This window comes from Arvicola amphibius, chromosome 8 (genome assembly GCF_903992535.2).
Source record: "Arvicola amphibius chromosome 8, mArvAmp1.2, whole genome shotgun sequence".
NCBI lineage: Eukaryota > Metazoa > Chordata > Mammalia > Rodentia > Cricetidae > Arvicola > Arvicola amphibius.
Window position 1 is genome coordinate 105,250,718 of NC_052054.1, and position 21,670 is coordinate 105,272,387.

General features: G+C 39.6%; 1 protein-coding gene and 1 non-coding gene across 7 annotated transcripts in view; both read right to left on the minus strand.

The window, feature by feature from the left end:
* Window positions 1-21,670, minus strand: part of Dis3l2 (DIS3 like 3'-5' exoribonuclease 2) — a 363,987-nt gene that overhangs the window by 250,045 nt on the left and 92,272 nt on the right. The gene's annotated exons all lie outside the window — the stretch shown is intronic.
* On the minus strand, window positions 3,782-3,884 carry LOC119822047. Its single transcript, XR_005286658.1, has one exon. It is a non-coding gene; the product is annotated as a U6 spliceosomal RNA (small nuclear RNA).

Genomic DNA, 21,670 nt, shown 5'->3' on the forward strand with positions numbered 1-21,670 from the left:
CTCTCTCTCTCTCTTAGCCTCTTTGCTATTCCTTGACACACTATGTATGCACCAAATGTTCCCCAAGATCTCCAAAAGGAGTCCCTCACATCCTGTAGTTGTTACTACTCCATTATCTTCTTGACCTACATTATGAAGAATTTCTACTCTCATCCCCAAATTCACAACCCTCATATTTTTCTGCCTCTTTAGCACTTACCACTTATTGAGAATGCCACAAAGACTGTCTTATTCAATGTCATTATATCCTCCCCAATGAAACGCAAGCCCTATGACTAATTTTCCCTTATTTGCTCATTTCTATATACCCACCACTTATAATAACACCAAGCACAAAGTAGGTATTGCATATGTTGAATAAATAAATCTTGATAAATGTCATAAAATCCAAATGATACTTATCTAATAAATTTAATAAGAATTTACCCAATCTACACACCCGAATACAGATAAAACCATTGTGCAAATATAATACATAACTGTTGCTACAATTTTCAACACTCACTTCCAATCCCAAAAAAAACTCTTGCCCATTTCTGTTGGGCCAATGTAATGCCAAAATTACCACACATCCTACTTGCAAACTGGCTCTGCCCCAGCAGGTCTCTGCAGCAGTGCCCCAAAGTATAAAAGAGCTCAGTGGAAAACCTTCAACCCTACAAGAAGGACCTGCAGCAAGATAGATGACTTAGAAGCTCGCTGCCTATTTTAAATGCCTGTAATATCAAAAGATTGTTTGAAACTTTCTGTAAGTTACAAGTGTGGTATATACATATGTTGTAAAGTAAGGTCTTACTCAACAAAATATCCCTATCTTATACTTTAATAATTAAGACCTTAAATACTTTAGACCATATAAACTGCAAATAAGTAGAAGATTCAGATACCTGCCTAGATACTGTCTCCATCCTGCTTTACATTACCCTAGTGGAATCAATCTTTATCCCAGAGCATCTCTAAAGGCTGCATCACACTCTGAATATCCCTGTACACTCTCAGCTGCCTGGCTAGTGACATTAGGAGGGTCTTATTACAATAGGAAAAAATAACGAGAGCTATATGTAATACCTCCCAAACAATTCTGACATACAAAAAACTTTTATTGGCATATATTAATTGTATAAAAAAATAAGATTCATTATGATATATTGATATATGTATATACTTTAATCACATTCACCCCTTGTTACCCACTCTTGCTCCCCCATACATTGGTCCCCTTAGTCTTCCCAAATAGTACTGCCTTGACATGTGTGTGTTTGTGTCTAGATTCTTGAATATGAGAGAAAACATTTAGTATTTGTCTTTCCATGTCTTGCTTATTTCCCATAATACAAGTATGTCCAATTCCCTTCCATTATGTATATATACCTAACACTGAGTTGGGCATAGTACCACACACCTTTAATCTCAGTACTCAGGAGGCATAGGCAGGCAAATCTCTGTGAATCTGAGGTCAGCCTAGTCTACACAGAGAATTCCAGGACAGTCAGAACATACAGAGAGGCCCTGTCTCAAAAAAAAATGTATATCTACATGCTACATCCATGCATGTCTTCTCAGGACCTTACCAGAGCAGTGAAGAAACGAAAAAAGACAGATAGATGGCACATAGACAGAAAGTTGGGGTCAGGTGGTCTGGGTTCAGAGCTGGGAAAATTGCAGCCCCATCCCTACCCAATGAAGATCAGCATGTTTATTAAATAGAGTTGAACAGAGAGGCAGAAATAATTGCATACAAATTGTCTTATCTACCTTTCTATTGCTGTGACAAAACACCACAACCAAGGCAACTACTAAAAGAAAGCATTTAATTTGGGACTTATGGTTGGTTACAAGGGATCAGAATCTGTATTAGGTCAGGGTTATCTAGAGGAACAGAACTGAAAGAATGGACGTGTGTGTGTGTGTGTGTGTGTGTGTGTGTGTGTGTGTGTGTACACATATATATGGATATATATGTGTATATGTAAAGGGGATTTATTATATATATGTTTATGTTTTATATATTTATATATTTATTTTTATAAACATATAGATATGTGTGTGTGCATATGTAAAGGGGATTTATTAGAATGACTTACAGACTGTGGTCCAACCAGTATAATAATGACTGTTTACCAACAGAAGGTCCAAGAATCCAGTAGTTGTTCAATCCAAGAGGCTGGATGGCTCAGCTAGTCTTCAGTATACACTGGAATCCCAAAGAAAGAGACTCTAATGCCAGTGAAGGGATGGACTTGCCAGCAAGAGGGAGAGCAAGCAGGAAATGAAAGCAAGCTTCTGTCTTCCATGTTCTTTAATAGGCTGCCAGCAGAAGGTGTGGCCCAGATTAAAGGAGGATCTTCCCACATCAGAATATTGGGATTAAAAGTGGGTTTTCCCACTTCAAATGATTTAAATAAGAAAAAAATTCTTCACATGTATACCCAGCATGGTTGCTTGTTAGTTCCAGATGTTGCCAAGTTGACAACCAAAATAGCCAGCACAGAGTCCATGGTCATCATGGTGAGGAACATGGAGGCCGGCAAGCAGGCAAGTTAGCACTAGAGCAGTAGCTGAGAATTCATATCTTAACCCACAAACAGGAGGCAGAGAGAGTTAACTGGACGTGTGTAGGTTTTTGAAACCTCAAAGCCCAAACCCACAGACACACTTCCTCCAACAAGGATACACATCCTAACGCTTCTCAGTTTCATCAACTGGGAACCAAACGTTCAAATACACAAGCTTGGGGAGGCCATTCTCATTCAAACCACCACACAGCTGAACAAGGAAATGGGGTTATTTACATACAGATAAACAAGGAAGCAGGATTTATGGGATTGAGCAATGAACGTACAAGCAGTCTCTGTAAGGGAGCAGGCTGTAAACATCTGAGAGGAGAAAGTTATGGTGGTCGTTTTCCACATGCACTAACAACATTCACACTCAGTCCACTGAGGAAGGCCTTGCTATTCCTCTCTGAGCCTCACCCCTGGTGGTTGGGGTAGATTTTGCCATTCCTCCATGGGTCTGGGACTTTGGGGTCCTTGACATGGCCATAGCCATGTCAACAACACACATTCACCGAGGACTTCACTCACTCGGGGCTTTGTCCACTCTAGAAACACCACATTTCCGTTCGTCTTTGTCTCTTAATGGACACCAAGACTGATGCCACAACTTGGCTATTATGACAGGTGCAACAATAACCGTGGGCGTACTAGTGTCTCTATAGGAAGCTGACTTAGATGCCTTTATGTATACACTCAGGAATGCTATAGTTGCATCACACCACACTTCTCCTTAGTTTCTTTCAAGGAACATTCTTAACTGGTTTCTATAGTAACTGGCCTAATTTGAAATTATGTTACTCCTGAATCCTCTCCTGTTGTTTCATTACCTGATAATGGCCATAGCATTTTTACTAAAACAGCATAGAATATCAACATAATCTTGACTTTAATAACAAATTTTTACTCTATTTATTGGTCATTATCTTCCTCTTTTGGGAACTGTCTATTACAGTCGCTTGTCAAATTATGGAATAGATTACTTGTTCTTTTTAAAAAAAATTATTTATGTAGTCTGGACATTATTCCTCTTTCAAATGAACACTTGGCAAAAAGACAAAATCCTTCGCATCATAGAATGTTTCTTTACTTTGGTAATTGTCCCCTCTGCTATGTACAAGCTTTAAAGTTTTATTTATAATTGTATTATGTTCTATATGTGTGCATGATGTGTGGATGTACTTATACATGTAGCGGTCAGAAGCCAACTCTGGAGCTGGTTATTTAAAAACATAGTATACATCAAAAAATCACATGTCATCCTTATGCTGGGGTCATGCTCATCTCTGTATTGTTCTAATTTTAGAATACAGAGATAACAAAGTGAGTACACACAGATTTTTCATTTGATGCAATTTTGTTAATTCTTGCCACTATTAAAATTTTTGAGCCTGTTTAGAAATTATGGCCTCTGCTCATATGTTCATTTTCCTTGTATTACTCTAATAGTTTCAAATTTTCAGATCCTACATTAGAGACATGCAACCATTTTGACTTTTGTGCAGGTTGAGAGATAAGGATCTAGCTTTGGTTGTCTACATGTGGATATCCTGTTTTTCCAGCACCACATATTAAGAAGAATGTCTTTAATGTATATTTACAGCAACTTTCTCAAGAATAAGATGGTTAGTTGTCCTTGGTTGCTTCCCAGAACTTGATACTAAGACCCTGTTGTTGAAAACACCATAAACCTCAGACACAGGACTTGAAGGAAACAAGCTCACACTGACCTGGAAACCTCCTCCCTGCAAGCTAGCTCTCCTAGCATCAGAAAGTGCTATGAAAGCTGCCAGTGGAGTAAATCGATGTATGTTCCCACTCCGTGTAAAGCCTGTAAACCACAACAGTCAGCCCAGCAAGATGCCCCAAATGGTACAACGGTGGCACAACAACTGTCTAATTGGACTAAAGCAAGTCAAGAGGAAAGTCGTGCCTGGTCCTGTAAACCTAGCCAAAAACTCATGGCTCATAGCGAGATCATTGACCCTAGAAGATAACTTATTGTCATTTCTCTAAATCAATTAGCTACCAAATGTATTTTAAATACTTATGCTTCCATTCATAGGTAAATGTAGCTCTCACTACTCATAGACGCTTCTTTTTTGCAACAGAGGCTACTACTGAGATACACTGGAGGTCCAAATGCATACAGTAAGCGACTATGGGGTGCTAAGCCCAACTGGTACTTCTACAACACACCCTATAACTAAAGCTCAGGGAGCATCAGTAAAGAGGAACAATTATAAGGCAGGGGCTAGAGAGACAACAGTTCAGAGCAGATACTGCTCTTACAGAGGATCCAAATTTGGTTCCTAACATAGACACATCAGGAGGTTCACAACTTCATCTTGTTCTGGTTGAGTTCTCGTCAACTTGAAAAAAGCTGGGGGCTGGAATCCCTGATCCTGTGCACTGACATTCCATCTGAACTGGCTTGTGTCTGTTTCTCCCATCCCTGTCTCTCCCAAGCTTTCCCTAGTGTTCTCAGGTGTCCTGCTCCTGTTCTAAGGCCATCCACCCAAAGGGGTCAGACTCTGGCCTCCAGGCAGGTCTGAGGATTCCTGCAGAGGGGTGCGGGCTCCTTCAGATTGTGCTGCCAGGTTCGCTGTGTGATATTCCATCCCGCCCTGACCCCACCTTGGCCCTTTTGTCTGGGCTGCGACCCTGGGCGGCCTGGAATCCCTGATCCTGTGCACTGACATTCCATCTGAACTGGTGAGTGAATGCGGACCCTGGGGCAACCTGCCCTGGAAGAGAGCACAGACCCCCTCCCCCCAGCTCCCTCTGCAGGCTTGTGTCTGTTTCTCCCGTCCCTGTCTCTCCCAAGCTTTCCCTAGTGCTCTCAGGTGTCCTGCTCCTGTTCTAAGGCCATCCACCCAAAGGGGTCAGACTCTGGCCTCCAGGCAGGTCTGAGGATTCCTGCAAGGGAGTGCGGGCTTCTTCAGATTGTGACGCAAGGAATAGGTCCTCCTCTGGCACTGGGGAGATCCAACCAGTTTCAGTCACAGCAAAGATTGGTCTAGGACACCAAAAGCCTCCGGGCTCCTTTTGAAGGAAGAAATGGGCAGGCGCCAATGCAGGAGCTCCTCCAACAACATGAAAGGCAACATGACATCACCACAATCCAGACATCCCGATACAACAAGAATTGAACACCCTACCCCAGAAGATATAGAAGAAACCGACCTTAAACAGTACTTTATGAAAATAATAGAGGACCTTAAACAGGAGGTAAAAAAACTGCCATAAAGAAATGGAGATGACAAACAAAAAGGTAGACGAAATAAATAAATCTCTCAAAGATACCCAAGAAAAACAAGAAAAAGCAATCAAACAGGTAAGGGAAACAGTACAAGACCTGATAAATGAAATGGAGGTATTGAAGAAAACACAATCTGAGGGACAACTGGAAATGGAAACTCTGAGTAAACGAACAGAAACTTCAGAGACAAGTATTTCCAACCGAATACAAGAGATGGAAGAAAGAATCTCATACTCTGAAGATACTATAGAGGAAATAAATTCACAGATTAAAGAACTAAACAAATCTAACAAATTCTAAACACAAAACATTCAGGAAATCTGGGACACCATGAAAAGACCAAACCTAAGAATAATTGGGGTAGAAGAAGGAGAAGAATTACAACTCAAAGGCCCAGAAAACATATTCAACAAAATTATAGAAGAAAACTTCCCCAACCTAAAGAAGGATGTTCCTATGAAGGTACAAGAAGCCTACAGAACACCAAATAGACTGGATCAAAAGAAAGCATCCCCATGCCATATAATAATCAAAACACAAGACATACAGAATAAAGAACAGATATTAAGAGCTGCAAAGGAAAAAGGTCAAGTAACATATAAAGGGAAACCTATCAGAATTACACCTGATATCTCAATGGAAACCATGAAAGCCAGAAGAGCTTGGATAGATGTGCTACAGACACTAAGGGAACATGGATGCAAGCCTAGACTACTATACCCAGCAAAGCTTGCATTGTTTGCTTGGAGAAAACAAGATATTCCAGGACAAAAACAGATTTAAACAATACGCAGCCACAAATCCAGCCTTGCAGAAAGTAATAGAAGGAAAATCACAAACCAAGGAGTCCAACAACGCCCACAATAACTCAGGCATCTAGCGACCCTTCACCAGCACAACTAGAAGAAGGGAAACACACAAACCCTACTACTAAAAATGACTGAAGTTAACAACCACTGGTCATTAATATCACTTAATATCAATGGACTCAATTCACCTATAAAAAGGCACAGGCTAAGAGACTGGATAAGAAAACAGAATCCAACATTATGCTGTTTACAAGAAACACACCTCAACCACAAAGACAGACATCTACTCAGAGTAAAGGGTTGGGAAAAGGTTTATCAAGCAAATGGCCCTAAGAAACAAGCGGGTGTGGCCATACTAATTTCCAACAAAGTTGACTTCAAACTAAAATCAATCAGAAGAGATAGAAAGGGACACTCTATACTCATAACAGGAAAAATCCATCAGAATGAAGTCTCAATCAGGAATATCTATGCCCCTAATATAAAAGCTCCCACTTATGTACTAGAACTCAAGGCAGCCATCAAACCACACACACTAATAGTTGGAGACTTCAACACTCCTCTCTCACCAATGGACAGGTCAATCAGACAGAAACCTAACAGAGAATTGAAAGACTTAATGGAGGTAATGAACCAAATGGACTTAACAGACATCTATAGAACATTCCACCCAAATAGGAAAGAATATAACTTCTTCTCTGCGGCTCATGGAACCTTTTCGAAAATTGACCATATACTTGGTAACAAAGCAAACTTCCACAGTTACAAAAAAATATTAGTAACCACCTGTGTCTTATCGGATCACCATGTATTAAAATTAGAATTCAACAACAATGCTACCCCCAGAAAGCCCACAAACTCATGGAAACTCAACAGTCAACTACTGATCCACACCTGGGTCAAGGAAGAAATAAAGAAAGAAATTAAAGTCTTTCTTGAATTTAATGAAAACAAAGACACAACATACTCAAACCTATGGGACACAATGAAAGCAGTGCTAAGAGGAAAGTTCATAGCACTAAGTGCCCACTTAAAGAAAACGGAGAAAGCACTCATTGGAGACTTAACAGCACACCTGAAAGCTCTGGAAAAAAAAAGAAGCAGACTCACCTAGGATAAGTACAAGACTGGAAATAATCAAACTGACGGCAGAAATCAACAAAATAGAAACACAGAAAACAATCCAAAGAATCAATGAAACAAGAAGCTGGTTCTTGGAGAAAATCAACAAGATTGACAAACCCTTAGCCAAACTAATCAAACGGCAGAGGGAGAACACACAAATTAATAAGATCAGAAATGAAAAGGGGGACATAACCACAGACACAGAGGAAATTCAGAAAATCATTAGAATTTACTACAAAAGCATGTATGCCACAAAATTGGAAAATGTAAAAGAAATGGACAGTTTTTTAGATAAATACCATATACCAAAGTTAAACCAGGACCAGGTAAATGCTCTAAATCGTCCTGTTAGTCGTGAAGAATTAGAAACTGTTATCAGAAACCTCCCTACCAAAAAGAGCCCAGGACCAGATGGTTTCAATGCGGAATTCTACCAGAACTTCCAAGAAGACCTAATAGATATACTCCTTAAGGTATTTCATAATATAGAAACACAAGAGTCACTGCCAAATTCCTTCTATGAAGCTACAGTTACCCTGATACCTAAACCACACAAAGACTCAACCAAGAAAGAGAATTACAGGCCAATCTCACTCATGAACATTGACGCAAAAATTCTCAATAAAATACTGGCAAACCGAATCCAAGAACACATTAGAAAAATTATCCACTACGATCAAGTAGGCTTCATCCCAGAGATGCAGGGCTGGTTCAACATACGAAAATCTATCAATGTAATCCATCATATAAATAAACTGAAGGAAAAAAACCATATGGTCATCTCATTAGATGCTGAAAAAGCATTTGACAAAATTCAGCACCCATTTATGATAAAGGTCTTGGAGAGATTAGGGATACAAGGGTCATTCCTAAATATAATAAAAGCTGTTTACAGCAAGCCGACAGCTAACATCAAATTAAACGGAGAGAAACTCAAGGCTATCCCACTAAATTCAGGAACACGACAAGGCTGTCCACTCTCTCCTTATCTCTTCAATATAGTGCTTGAAGTTCTAGCAATAGCAATAAGACAACATAAGGGAATCAAGGGGATTCAATTTGGAAAGGAAGAAGTTAAACTTTCATTATTTGCAGATGATATGATAGTATACATACGCGACCCCAAAAACTCCACCAAAGAACTCCTACAGCTGATAAACTCCTTTAGTAACGTGGCAGGTTACAAGATCAACTCCAAAAAATCAGTCGCCCTCCTATACACAAAGGATAAGGAAGCAGAGAGGGAAATCAAAGAAGTATCACCTTTCACAATAGCCACAAATAGCATAAGATATCTGGGAGTATCTCTAACCAAGGAAGTGAAGGATTTATTTGACAAGAACTTTAAGTCTTTGAAGAAAAAAATTGAAGAGGATACCAGAAAATGGAAGGATCTCCCCTGCTCGTGGATTGGGAGGATCAACATAGTAAAAATGGCAATTCTACCAAAAGCAATCTATAGATTCAATGCAATCCCCATCAAGGTCCCAACAAAATTCTTCACAGATCTTGGAAGGACAATAATCAACTTTATATGGAAGAACAAGAAACCCAGGATAGCCAAAACAATCTTATACAATAAAGGTACTTCTGGAGGCATTACCATCCCTGACTTCAAACTCTATTACAGAGCTACAGTATTGAAAACAGCTTGGTATTGGCATAAAAACAGAGAAGTTGACCAATGGAATCGTATAGAAGACCCGGATCTTAAACCACAAACCTACGAACACCTGATTTTTGATAAAGGAGCCAAAAGTACACAATGGAAGAAAGAGGGCATCTTCAACAAATGGTGCTGGCATAACTGGATGTCAACCTGTAGAAGAATGAAAGTAGATCCATATTTATCACCATGCACAAAACTCAAGTCCAAATGGATTAAAGACCTCAATATTAATCTGAACACATTGAGCTTGATAGAGGAGAAAGTGGAAAGTACTCTACAACAAATGGGCACAGGGAACCGTTTCCTACGCATAACCCCAGCTGCACAGACATTAAGGGCAACATTGAATAAATGGGACCTCCTGAAGTTGAGCAGCTTCTGTCAAGCAAAGGACATTGTCACTAAGACAAAAAGGCAGCCTACTGACTGGGAAAAGATCTTCACCAATCCTGCAACTGACAAAGGTCTGATCTCTAAAATATATAAGGAACTCAAGAGACTAGACGGTAAAATGCCAATTAACCCAATTAAAAAATGGGGCGCTGAACTGAACAGAGAATTCTCAACAGAAGAAGTTCGAATGGCCAAAAGACACTTAAGGTCATGCTCAACCTCCCTAGCTATCAGGGAAATGCAAATCAAAACAACTTTGAGATATCATCTTACACCTGTCAGATTGGCTAAAATCCAAAACACCAATAATAACCTTTGCTGGAGAGGTTGTGGGGTAAGGGACACACTCATCCATTGCTGGTGGGAATGCACACTTGTGCAACCACTTTGGAAAGCAGTGTGGCGGTTTCTCAGGAAATTCGGGATCAACCTACCCCAGGACCCAGCAATTCCACTATTGGGAATCTACCCAAGAGATGCCCAATCATACTACAAAAGCATATGCTCATCTATGTTCATAGCAGCATTATTTGTAATAGCCAGATCCTGGAAACAACCTAGATGCCCTTCAGTGGAAGAATGGATGAAGAAACTGTGGAATATATACATGCTAGAATACTACTCAGCGGTAAAAAACAATGACATCTTGAATTTTGCAGGCAAATGGATGGAAATAGAAAACACTATTCTGAGTGAGGTAACCCAGACCCAAAAAGATGAACATGGGATGTACTCACTCATAATCGGTTTCTAGCCATAATTAAAGGACATTGAGCCTATAAATTTGGGATCCTTGAGAAGATAATAAGAAGGTGAACTCCCAAAAAAAGATATAGTAATCCTCCTTGATATTGGAAGTAGACACGATCGCCAGGCAAAATTGGGAACTTGAGGGTTGGGTGAGACTGGGCCAAGGGAAGATGGGGAGAGAAAAGTGTGAAGGGGAGAATGGGGGGAGCTCGGAGGAATGGGGTGCTTGGGATATAGGAAGGGTGGATATGGGAGCAGGGAAGCATATATCTTAATTTAAGGAGCCACCTGAGGGTTGTCAAGAGACTTGACCCTAGTGGGGTTCCCAGGTTTCCAGGGAGACGCCCCCAGTTAGTTCCTTGGGCAGCTGAGGAGAGGGAGCCTGAAAAGGCCAGTTCCTATAGCCACACTGATGAATTTCTTGCATATCACCATAGAACCTCCACCTGACGATAGATGAAGAAAATGACAGAGCCCCACATTGGAGCACCGGACTGAGCTCCCAAGGTCCTGATGAGGAGCAGAAGGAGAGAGAACATGAGAAAGAAAGTCAGGACTGTGAGGGAACCTCCATCTGGCGACAGATGGGGAAAATGACTGAGCCCCACATTGGAGCACTGGACTGAGCTCCCAAGGTCCTGGTGAGGAGCAGAAGGAGCGAGAACATGAGGGAGAAAGTCAGGAACGTGAGGGGTGCGTTCACTCATGGAGACGGTGGGACAGAACTAATGGGAGATCACCAACTCCAGTTGGAATGGGACTGATGGATCATGCGACCAAACCCGTCTCTCTGAATGTGGCCAACAGCGGGGGCTGACTGAGAAGCAAAGGACAATGGCGCTGGGCTCTGATTCTTCTGCATGGACGGGCTCTGTGGGAGCCTTCTCAGCTTGGTCGATCACCTTCCTGGACCTCGGGGAAGTTGGGAGGACCTTGGTCTTAGCATAGAGTAGGGAACCCTGATGGCTCCTTGGCCTTGAGAGGGAGGGAGGGGAGGTATGGGTGGAGGGGAGGGGAGGGAAGGGGGAGAAGGAGGGGAGGGAAGGGGGAGAAGGAGGGGAGGGAAGGGGGAGAAGGAGGGGAGGAGGAGGGAAGGAGATGGAAATTTTTAAATATAAAAAAAATAAACCATGAGAGAAAAGAAAAAAAAAAAGAAAAAAGCTGGGGTCATCTGAGAAGAAATCACAACTGAGAAAATTCCTCCATAAGGTTGGCCTATAGAAAAACCTGTAGGCCATTTTCTTGATTGATGATTGATATGTTAGGGACCATCCCACTGTGGGTAGTGCTGTCCCTGGGCAAGTGGTCCTGGGGTGTATGAAAAAGTGAATTGAGCAAGTCAGTAAGCAACACTCCTCCGTGACCTCTGCATCAGTTCCTACCTCCAGGTTCCTGTCCTGACTTCCTGGATGATGCACTACAAGCTGTAAGATGAAATAAACCCTTTTCTCTTCAAATTGTTTTTGGTTATGGTATTTTATCACAGTAATAGAAACCCTAAGACACACCTATAGCTCCAGTTCCAGGGGATCCAAAGCCCTCTTCTGGCCTCCATGGGCTCACTGTACTCACATGCACACAAACACACACACACACACACACACACACACACACCACAATTTTTAAAGCATTTTTTTTTAATTTTTAAGAGTCAGAAGACTGCTTCAAGACAGTATCTTCTAGACATGACAGGAATGCTATACTCATTAAACCTTAACAATGTGGTTACCTGCACAAGACCTAAACCCTAACAACACCAGTCACCATGGCAAAATGGACTAGGTAACATCTCACAAGGCCTCACCCCTAGATGAAGAGCTACAGACAATCAGTACCTGATTAGAGAAGAATCCTTCTTCTCTAAAGACAAATCCTTTTATAGGTTATTCAGTCCTAAGTAATCAGCTCTAAATACATTTACATATGGGCCATATTAACTTGACTCTCAATAGGGTGTCAGGTGATGACAGTAACAATTCAGAAAGTTCATGAATAAGAGACAGATGAGAGAGCACAGGAGTCAGAAGGAGAGGAAGTATGAATGGTGTATATTTGTGTATGAAAGTCTCAAGTTTTTTAAAGAATAGGAAAGTTGTTCAATTCCATGGTCTGTTTATATAGACATGTATGTCTACCATATTAGTTTAGTTACTGTGGCCCTGTAGAATAATTTCAAGTCACACTTTGTGATACCTCTAGCATAGCTCCTTTTCCTAAGAACTGTTTGGGTATTCAGGGTGTTTTATGTTTCTGTATGAATTTTAGGATTCTTTTACTATTCCCATGAAGAATGCTATAGGAATATGAGCGTGGATGGCACTGACTCTATGCACCACTTTAGGTAAAATCATTACTTTAACAATATTCTGCTAATTCATGAATGTGGGAGGTCTTTCCATTTTCTATTGTTTGCAATTTCTTTCCTTGGTATTTAAAACAAATTTATTTTAGAACTCTTTCACCTCTTTGGTTAAGTTTATTCCTAGTTAGGGTTTTTGTTTTGAGAACACTGTGAGTAGAAATGTCTTCCTGATTTCTTTCTCAGCATATTCATTGTTGGTTATATTGAAAAGCTAATGAACTTTTGTAAGTTGATTTTGTATCCTGTAACTTCTGAAAGGGCTTATCAGACCTAAGAATCTCCTTGCCAGAGTGTTTAGACTATACTGACAAATGCGTTTTTTCCTATTTGCATCCCCCTAGTCTCATTCTCTAAGAAATTAAGCACTATATTAAATAAAAGAGAAAAGAGTAGAAATCCCCTTCTCATTCCTCATTTTAGAAGAAATACTTTCAGGTTCTACCACTGAATATAATGATGATAATAAGCTTGTCATATACAGGCTTTATTACATTGAGATATGATCCTGCAGGACACAGTTTCTATAATAATTTATCATGAAGGGGTTTTAAGCTTTGTCAAAGGCTTCTCCTGTACTTACTGAAGTAGTCATGTAATTCATGACCTTTATGCATCTTCTCACATGCTGTATTACATTCATTGATTTGTATATGTTGAACTGTATTTTCATTCCTGCCATAAAAACATGATTGTGGTAAATGATCCTTTCAATGTGTTGTTCCCTTAATTTGGCAAATATTTCACTGACAATTTTTGTATTTATGACCATCAAAGATACCAGCCTAGCTTTCTTCTTACTATGTCTATGGGGATTTGAATGTAATTGGCTCCCATAAGCTCATAGGGAGTAGCACTATTAGGAAGTGTGACTTCATTGGACTAGGTATGACTTTGTAGGAGAAAGTGTGTTATTGTGGGGGTGGGCTTTGAGGTCTCATATATGCTCAAGCCATGTCCAGTGTCTCAGACCACTTCCTGCAGCCTGCAGGTCAAGATGTAGGACTCTCAGTTCCTTCTTCAGCATACATGCCTGTATGCCGTCATGTTGCATCATGATGGTAATGGAAGTAAACCTCTGAAAATGTAAGCCACACAATTAAATATTCTTCCTTTATAAGAGTTGCCATGGTCATGGTGTCTCTTCACAGAAGCAATAAAAAGCCTAACTAAAACAATGTTCTTATCCAGCTTCGATATCAGGATAATACTGGCACTGCACAATGAATCCAGATGCATTCCTTCCTTTCTTTTTATAGACTACTTTGAGGAGTTTTGGTGTTAGTTCATCCCTAAGATTTAGGAGTCTAGCAGAGAGTCCATTTAGTTGTGGGTTTTTCTTAGAGATTCTTCAGAACTGCTTCAGTCTCACTGCTCATTGTAGATGAGGTAATGTTGCTTACATCCTCGAGATACAATTTTCATAGGTCATATGTCTTAAGAATTTGCCCATTCCTTCTATATTTTCCAGTTTATGGACTGCTAAATTCCCAAAATATTATCTAATAATATTCTGAATTTCCATGATACCATTTTAATGTCCCCCCTTTCAGCTCTAATTTCATTAATTTGGGCCTTCTCTTTCTTTTATTTACTTTGGCTAACAGTCTGTCAATCCTGTTTCTATCTTCAAAAAACCACCTCCTTGTTCCATTGATCTTCTGTATTTTCTTTTACTCTCCATTTCATTAATTTTAACCCTGACTTTTATTTCTTTCCACATACTAATTTGGGGCTTGGCTTATACTTATTTTTCTAAGACCTTAAGGTTTATCATTAAGTAATTTATTTTGAGTTTTCTCTGATTTTTAATGTAAGCACAGATAGCTATAAACTTTCCTTTCAGAAATGCCTTGGAAATATCCCAAAGGCTCTAACAACTTGTGCTTTCATTTTCATTTGATTCTAGGAATTTTAAATTTCCTTCCTGATTTCTTAAGTAACTCACTGACATTTAAAAGTGTATTGTTCAATATCCATGTATTTGTAGTTTCTGTGGTTTCTCTTGCTATTGACTTCTAGTTTATTCCATATGTTGTGATAAAATCAATTACTTTGGTTTCTTTTTCTTTGTTAAGACTTGCTTTCAGGGCTTAAAATGTGGTCTATTTTGGACAAAGCATTATGAACTGCTGAGAATGATACATATTCCATATTTATTGGATAGAATAATAATAATAATAATAATAGATATCTACAGATATCTCTGAAGTCCATTTGACCTATGGTGAAGTTTAACTCTGATTTTTTATTTATATTTATTTGGATAATCAATATATTAATGAGAGTAGAGTATTGAAGTCATTATTGTTATTGTATCTGGACCTACTTGTCCATTTATGTCCCATACTGTTTATTTTATGAAATTTGGTACATCAATATTTGGAATACATATTTTTCAATTGTTACATCTCCTTTATGGATTGCTTGCTTTAAAAATATGCAATGATCTTCTGATTTTGGCTTGATGACTGCTTTGTCAAATATAAGTATACTATTCTTGATTTATTTTGGATTCCATTTGTTTGGAATGCCATTTTCTATCCTTTCTACTTAGAATTTCTGTGTTTTTGATAGAGGGGTGAGTTTTTGCAGAAAACAAATGCCTGGGTTTTGTTTTATTTTAAATCCATTCAGTCAGCCTGCATCTTTTAGTTGAAGAGTTATGACCACTTATATTTAGGTTTATTATTAAGTATGTACCAAGTTCACCCTTCCTTACCTTAGAGGTTTATTGGTTTTATAAGTTGAAAATGATTGGTTCTGCTGTCCCATTCCAGCTTGCACCAAGAACCCCCCCCCCTTCATCCTCTCCTCTTCGGGGCCATGAAATCCCCCAGCTCAGCCTGTCTGGGCTCTGGGACCAGGTTGTGACTGCACCCAGGTGGGTGGGAGTTCCTTTTTTTCGAGAGCCAGCCTGCAGCGAAGTAAGCCCTTTGTTGGCGAGCTGCCTGGCCAGCAAGGAGACCTGATTGTCTACCAGAAGATCCATCATTCATAGGGGTGAGTGAGTGCCTGAACCATGGCAGCTGCCCGGAGACAGAGCACAGATATTCAACCCCCTACACTTACTGGTCTTCCTGCAGGGGCTATTCTTCCCAGATACTGCCTCTCCTCTTCCTGTCCCATCCCAGCTTGCACCCAGAACCCCCTCCCCTTCATCCTCTCCTATTCGGGGCCATAATCCCCCAGCTCAGCCTGTTTGGGCACTGGGACTGGGTGTTGATTGCAAAATTGCTGGTGGGAGGTCCTTTGTCTCAATAGCCTGCCTGCAGCAAGTTAGGCCTTTTGCCTGTGAGCTCTCTGGCCAGCAAGGAGAATTGAACTTGTAAAAGAAGATCCAGCCAGGCAGTGGTGGCTCATGCCTTTAATCCCAGCACTCGGGAAGCAGAGGCAGGAGGATCTGTGAGTTCGAGGCCAGCCTGGTCTACAACAGCTAGATCCAGGACAGGCTCTAGAAACTACAGGGAAACCCTGTCTCGAAACCCCCCCCCAAAAAAAAAAATCCATAAGGGATTAGTTGGAGGAAGAGATGGGCAGGTGCCAATGCAAGAATTCCTCCAACAATTTGAAAAACAACATGAAAACACCAGAATGCAGCAATCTTACAACAGGAGGACTTGAACACCTTAATCAAGAAGAAGTAAAAAAAAATTGACTTTATAAAAGTGATAGAGTCCCTTAAACAGGAGGTGAAAAACTCCCTTAAAGAAACGGATGAGAAGAATAACAAAAAGTTTGAAGAATTGAGTAAATCCGTAAATGATATCCTAGGAAACCAAGGAAAAACAATCAAACAGATAATGGAAACAGTGCAAGACTTGAAAACTGAAATGGAGGCAAGGAAGAAAGCACAAGCAAAGGGCCAGCTGGATATGGAAAATCTACGTAAACGAACAGAGACTACAGAAACAAGCATAACCAACAGAATACAAGAGATAGAAGAAAGGATCTCAGATTCTGAAGATACCACAGAGAAAATAAATACACTGATCAAAGAAAGCAGCAAATCCAACAAATTCTCATCACAAAACATTCAGGAAATCTGGGACACAATAAAAAGACCAAACATAAGAATAATAGGGGTAGAAGAAAAAGAATTACAGCTCAATGGTCCAGAAAAGATATTTAATAAAATTATAGAAGAAAACTTTCCCAATCTAAAGAAACATATTCCTATGAAGGTTCAAGAAGCTTACAGAACACCAAATAGACTGGATCAAAAAAAAAAATCCTCTCGCCATATTAAAATCAAAACACAAAACATGCATAATAAAGAAAGAATATTAAGAGCTGCAAAGGAAAAAGGTCAAGTAACTTATAAAGGTAAACCTATCAGACTTACACCTGACTTCTCTATGGAAACCATGAAAACCAGAAGGTCCTGAATAGATGTTCTGCAGAAACTAAGAGAACATGAATGCAAGCCCAGATTACTATACCCAGGCAAGCTTTCCTTCACTATAAATGGAGAAAACAAAATATTCCAGGATAAAAACAAATTTAAACAATACCTAGCCACAAATCGAGCCTTGCAGAAAGTAATAGAAGGAAAATCACAAACCAAGGAGTCCAACAATGCCCACAATAACTCAGACATCTAGCGACCCTTCACCAGCACATCTCAAAGAAGGGAAACACACAATCTCTACTACCAAAAAAAAAAAATGATGACTGAGTTAACAACCACTGGTCATTAATTTCACTTAATATCAATGAACGCAATTCACCTATAAAAAGGCACAGGCTAAGCGATTGGATACGAAAACAGTATCCAACATTCTGCTGTTTACAAGAAACACACCTCAACCACAAAGACAGACATCTGCTCAGAGTAAAGGGTTGGGAAAAGGTTTATCAAGCAAATGGACCTAAGAAACAAGCGGGTGTGGCCATACTAATTTCTAACAAAGTTGACTTCAAACTAAAATCAATCAGAAGAGATAGAAAGGGACATTTTATACTCATAACAGGAAAAAATTCATCAGAATGAAGTCTCAGTCCTGAATATCTATGCCCCTAATATAAAAGCACCCACTTATGTAAAAGAAACACTTCTAGAACTCAAGGCAGCCATCAAACCACACACATTAATAGTAGGAGACTTCAACACTCCACTCTCACCAATGGACAGGTCAAGCAGACAGAAACCTAACAGAATTAAGAGACTTAATGGAGGTAATGAACCAAATGGACTTAACAGACATCTATAGAACATTCCACCCAAATAACAAAGAATATACCTTCTTCTCTGCGGTTCATCGAACCTTTTCGAAAATTGACCACATACTCGGTAACAAAGCAAACTTCCACAGTTACAAAAAAATATTAGTAACCACCTGTGTCCTGTCAGATCACCATGGATTAAAATTAGAATTTAACAACTATGCTACCCCCAGAAAGCCTACAAACTCATGGAAACTGAACAGTCAACTACTGAACCACACCTGGGTCAAGGAAGAAAGAAAGAAAGAAATTAAAGTCTTCCTTGAATTTAATGAAAAAGACACAACATACTCAAACCTATGGGACACAATGAAGGCAGTGCTAAGAGGAAAGTTCACAGCACTAAGTGCCCACTTAAAGAAAACGGAGAAAGCACTCATTGGAGACTTAACAGCACACTTGAAAGCTCTAGAAAAAAAAAGCAGATTCACCTAGGAGGAGTAGAAGATTAGAAATAATCAAACTGAGGGCAGAAATCAACAAAATGGAAAAACAGAAAACAATCCAAAGAATCAATGAAACAAAAAGCTGGTTCTTGGAGAAAATCAACAAGATTTGCAAACCCCTATCCAAACTAATCAAATGGCAGAGAGAGAACACGCAAATTAATAAGATCAGAAATGAAAAGGGGGACATAACCACAGACACAGAGGAAATTCAGAGAATCATTAGATCTTACTACAAAAGCATGTATGCCACAAAATTGGAAAATGTAAAAGAAATGGACATTTTTTTAGATAAGTACCATATACCAAAGTTAAACCAGGACCAGGTGATCAATCTGAATAGACCTGTTAGTCGTGAAGAATTAGAAACTGTTATCAAGAACCTCCCTACCAAAAAAGAGCCCAGGACCAGATGGTTTCAATGCAGAATTCTACCAGAACTTCCAAGAAGACCTAATAGATATACTCCTTAATGTATTTCATAATATAGAAACAGAAGAGGCATTGCCAAATTCCTTTTATGAAGCTACAGTTACCCTGATACCAAAACCACACAAAGACTCAACCAAGAAAGAGAATTACAATCTCACTCATGAACACCAACACAAAAATTCTCAATAAAATACTGGCAAACCAAATCCAAGAACACATTAGAAAAATTATCCACTACGATCAAGTAGGCTTCATCCCAGAGATGCAGGGCTGGTTCAACATATGAAAATCTATCAATGTAATCCATCATATAAATAAACTGAAGGAAAAAAACCATATGGTCATCTCATTAGATGCTGAAAAAGCATTTGACAAAATTCAACACCCCTTTATGATAAAGGTCTTGGAGAGATTAGGGATACAAGGGTCATTCCTAAATATAATAAAGGCTATTTACAGCAAGCCGACAGCTAACATCAAATTAAACGGAGAGAAACTCAAAGCCATCCCACTAAATTCAGGAACATGACAAGGTTGTCCACTCTCTCCTTATCTCTTCAATTTAGTGCTTGAAGTCCTAGCAATAGCAATAAGACAACATAAAGGGATCAAGGAGATTCGAATTGGAAAGGAAGAAGTTAAACTTTCGTTATTTGCAGATGATACGATAGTGTACATAAGCGACCCCAAAAACTCCACCAAAGAACTCCTACAGCTGATAAACTCCTTTAGTAACGTGGCAGGATACAAGATCAACTCCAAAAAATCAGTCGCCCTCCTATACACAAAGGATAAGGAAGCAGAGAGGGAAATCAGAGAAGCATCACCTTTCACGATAGCCACAAATAGCATAAAATATCTTGGGGTAACTCTAACCAAGGAAGTGAAGGATCTATTTGACAAGAACTTTAAGTCTTTGAAGAAAGAAATTGAAGAGGATACCAGAAAATGGAAGGATCTCCCTTGCTCTTGGATTGGGAGGATCAACATAGTAAAAATGGCAATTCTACCAAAGGCAATCTATAGATTCAATGCAATCCCCATCAAGGTCCCAACAAAATTCTTCACAGATCTTGAGAGGACAATAATCAACTTTATATGGAAAAACAAGAAACCCAGGATAGCCAAAACAATCTTATACAATAAAGGAACTTCTGGAGGCATTACCATCCCTGACTTCAAACTCTATTACAGAGCTATATTATTGAAAACAGCTTGGTATTGGCATAAAAACAGAGATGTCGACTAATGGAATCGAATAGAAGACCTGAATCTTAACCCACAAACCTATGAACACCTGATTTTTGATAAAGGAGCTAAAAGTACACAATGGAAGAAAGAAAGCATCTTCAACAAATGGTGCTGGCATAACTGAATGTCAACCTGTAGAAGAATGAAAATAGATCCATATCTATCAGCATGCACAAAACTCAAGTCCAAATGGATTCTCAATATCAATCTGAACACACTGAACCTGATAGAGGAGAAAGTGGGAAGTACTCTACAACATATGGGCACAGGAGACTGCTTCCTACGTAAAACCCCAGCAGCACAAACATTGAGGGCAACACTGAATAAATGGGACCTCCTGAAGCTGAGCAGCTTCTGTAAAGCAAAGGACACTGTCACTAAGACAAAAAGGCAACCTACTGACTGGAAAAAAATCTTCACCAACCCTGCAACAGACAAAGGTCTGATCTCCAAAATATATAAGGAACTCAAGAGACTAGACTTTAAAAGGCTAATTAACCCAATTAAAAAACGGGGCACTGAACTGAACAGAAAATTCTCAACAGAAGTTGTACAAATGGCCAAAAGACACTTAAGGTCATGCTCAACCTCCTTAGCTATCAGGGAAATGCAAATCAAAACAACTTTGAGATATCATCTTACACCTGTCAGAATGGCTAAAATCAAAAACACCAATGATAGCCTTTGCTGGAGAGGTTGTGGGGTAAGGGGTACACTCATCCATTGCTGGTGGGAATGCACACTTGTGCAACCACTTTGGAAAGCATTATGGCGGTTTCTCAGAAAATTCGGGATCAACCTACCCCAGGATCCAGCAATTCCACTCTTGGGAATATACCCAAAATATGCCCTATCTTATTACAAAAGCATTTGTTCAACTATGTTCATAGCAGCATTATTTGTAATAGCCAGAACCTGGAAACAACCTAGATGGCCTTCAATGGAAGAATGGATGAAGAAAGTGTGGAATATATACAAATTAAAGTACTACTCAGCAGTTAAAAAAAACAATGACATCTTGAATTTTGCATGCAAATGGATGGAAATAGAAAGCACTATTCTGAGTGAGGTAACCCAGACCCAAAAAGATGAACATGGGATGTACTCATTCATAATTGGTTTCTAGCCATAAATAAAGGACATTGAGCCTATAATTCGTGATCCTAGAGAAGCTAAATAAGAAGGTAAACCCAAAGAAAATCATATAGTTATCCTCCTGGATATTGGAAGTAGATAAGATTGCCAGGCAAAAATTGGGAACTTGAGGGTGGGGTGGGATGGAGGTAAGGTGAGATGGGGAGAGAAAAGTGTGAAGGGGAGGATGGAGAGAGCTTGGGGGAATGGGATGCTTGGGATATAGGAAGGGTGGATATGGGAGCAGGGAAGTATATAT